General features: G+C 40.1%; 1 long non-coding RNA gene across 1 annotated transcript in view; it reads right to left on the reverse strand.

The window, feature by feature from the left end:
• Positions 1-1,036: 1,036 nt before the first annotated feature.
• LOC115069899 overlaps positions 1,037-3,054 on the reverse strand; it is a 3,381-nt gene continuing 1,363 nt past the window's right edge. Inside the window, exons 2-3 of the long non-coding RNA XR_003849141.1 lie at positions 1,197-1,320; positions 1,037-1,082 (exon numbers count right to left, since the gene is read on the reverse strand). This is a non-coding gene — a long non-coding RNA (uncharacterized LOC115069899). The remainder of the gene's footprint in view (positions 1,083-1,196; positions 1,321-3,054) is intronic.

Here is a 3,054-nt window from a genome sequence, read left to right on the forward strand (position 1 = left end):
AGGCTTTTTATGTGATTTATTTATTTATTTATGTATGTATTTAATTTATTTATTACTGTTTGTACTTTGGAAATGTGGGTATGCACATGCCTCAGTGCATGGGTGGGGAAGGCTCAAGACAATCTGTAGTGATCAGTTCTCTTCTTCCACCATTTGGATCCTGAGGATGAAAGTCAGATCTTCAGGCTTGGAAAGAAGCATGCACACATGCAGAACCACAGGAAAATCATAATTCCACCACCTGGAATAGATACAGCAGTAAATTTCTTCAATTTTTTTTATTATTACTATGTACTTATTTGCAGGAACTCAAGTCAGGAACCTGGAGCACAGACCATGGAGGAATGCTGCTTACTGGATTGCTCCCTTGGCCTGTGCTCAGTCTGCTTTCTTACATGATCCAGGAACACCTGCCCAGGAGTGGCACTGCCCATAGTGGTTTGGGCCATCCCACATCACTCAACAGTCAAGAAGATGCTCCCACCCCCGACATGGTCACAGTCCAATCCAGTGGAGGAAATTCCCCAATTGAGGCTCCCTCTACCCACACGTGTAGCTTTAATTGACACTGTATATGAGAGAAGACTTTCTGTTAGTTGGTTAGGGAAAAGCACTTCTGGAATCAACATAAATCTGCTTTTATTTTTGTTTCCCATCAGACGATTTAAACTGCCATAATTTCCTTTTGATGCTATAGTAGCATGTCAAGTCATTCTTATTTTGCACGTTCTTATTGGTAGAAAATGTGACAGCGTGCATTATTATGTTTTACAGAAAGAAGCTTAGTGATGACTATTCTGAGAAGTTCGCTGGTCTGTTTCAGCAGTGGAGTTCAGAGTTACAAGAATTTAAGGAAAAAGAAGAAAAAGTGATTGTTGGTATCACAATTAATTTCATCTAGTAGAAATTATGCTCCTGTAGGAATAGAGAAGCCTTAGCTGGACTTAGCTGTATGGAACTGACCCAGACTCCTGTGCTAGTCCCATTGAACTCTCAGCCACAGAGACATAGGCACATGCCATCCCCAAGAAAGCCTCTGGTCTTGTTATATTCGTTCTTATTATCATGGATACTTTGGATTCCTGCAATTTGAAGCCACAAAATGTTGTCAAAAGATGAAGGAAATAGGGCTGCTTTATATAAAGGAAACCAGAGGCTTCCAACACAGTTGGAATGAATAAGGAACGGTTACTTACGTAGCGTCTTTGTCTCTGTTGCTACTTCCTGGTGGCCTTTTCACATGTAATAAGTTGATTCTTCATGTGTGAGGTTTATAGCTTTAGCAACTGCAGTGGACTGACACAGTCGTTTTCACTAGCCCTGAGAGAAAAGTGTGTACTGAATGAGTTTGCATCACTTTCCATTTCTGAACAAACGGTAGTCAGAACAGCACTTAGACATCTGTCTTTGTAGACACAGGGACAGAAGCCAGGACCATGGGCAAGCTAGGCAAGCACACTACAGGTAGACTACAGCACCAGCCCAGAAAATGGCTACTCTTAATGACTAGATTTGTGTTACTTCGCCATCTCAGGCAGATAAACAGTAAACCACATTCATACACAGTATGACTGCATTCACTATGACAATGATTCTTTAGTTTTCTATAATTATCAAGCATTTCTCTCACAATCCCTGACCAGATCAATTCTACATGTTTTGGAGTTTGTTGGTCAAGCCAGTCCGGATATGTTCAGTATGATATGTACATGAAATTGATTCCAGGAAGATGATCAGTACAACACTAATAAATGAGCATGGATTTCAGGAGAGAGAGAACGTGACTAAAGACACAGAGATAAGAATATGTAGCTTTGAGGCAATATGTAAACCACAAAAAGGGGAGCAAATTAGGAAGAGAGGGTCTTTAATGTCAATGAGAAATCTAAGACTAGTAAATAGCATGAGTACAAGACAGAAAAGGAAAGAAATTATTACTGTGGCATCATGAGGACAAAAGAAAGCGAGGCACATTTTTCATTTCATGTATTTATGTTTGTTTGATTGGTCTTTTTTAGAAAGGGTCTCCCTGTAGTCCTAACTGGCCTGGAACTCACTATGTAGACCAGGATGGACTTGTTCTCACAGAGATGTGCCTGCCTCCGCCTCCAGAGTTCAGAGATTAAATGTCTTTGCCATGACAGCCAGCTATTTATTTTTTAAAGATAGGCGAAACGTTTTGTTTGTGTGCTGGTGAAGATAATCAAGACATCCTTATTTTCATCTTGTGATAAAGGGACCTGGAGCTCGGGCCTTTGCATGCTGCTGACTTGTATCCCCAACCCACTTTATGCTTTTTATTTTGAAACTGGGTCTGTCTACGTTGCCCATGCTGGCTCAGAACTTCTAAGATCAGCTGTCTCATACCCCCCAAAAGCTGCAATTATGATTGGCCTTTGCCACAAGGCTCAGATAGACGGACAAATATAAAACACTAGAAAGAATGGGCAGTTTGGTGAAATCTTAGAAACAGATGACATGTATGAAGATGTTTAGATTCACCAAGGACAAGTACAGTGCACCCCGAGGAACTGGAAATTAGAGCCCAGCTAGATGTAGGTGTCTTGTACATGTGATGGGAGAATGAACTTTCTCTTTGGATTGCTTCTGTGAGTTCAGTGAAATAAAGTCATCAGGTGGTGACAGTGTTGCCAGCAAATGAGCTAGCTAGGGTTTAAATTTCTGTGCCCGAGATTTAGCCAAATAAATGTGACAGCGAGATGGGAGCTATTTATAGATGCAAAGGTACCATTCAACTCAATACTATAGAATTTAAGCTGGGAAAGAAGTTAATGATGACTAGAGTAGGGATGACCATGAAAAGGAGGTAGCTTAGTGATTGAATATATGACACGTGGAGAAAGAGTTTGCATTTGGTGAGACCCTGGGTTCTAGAAACTTTATAATAAAATCATAGTGTCAGCAAAACTAGCTATGAAATAATGGGCAAATAATATACTGCTGTGCCTCAGTTTCATCTTTGAGAATTAGTGATATGTGTACACAAACACGTTAAAACTTATATTATATTCTGTTTTGCATTAATTAGTTTTG

This window comes from Nannospalax galili, unplaced genomic scaffold (assembly GCF_000622305.1).
Source record: "Nannospalax galili isolate Female #2095 unplaced genomic scaffold, S.galili_v1.0 scaffold2355, whole genome shotgun sequence".
Taxonomy (NCBI): domain Eukaryota; kingdom Metazoa; phylum Chordata; class Mammalia; order Rodentia; family Spalacidae; genus Nannospalax; species Nannospalax galili.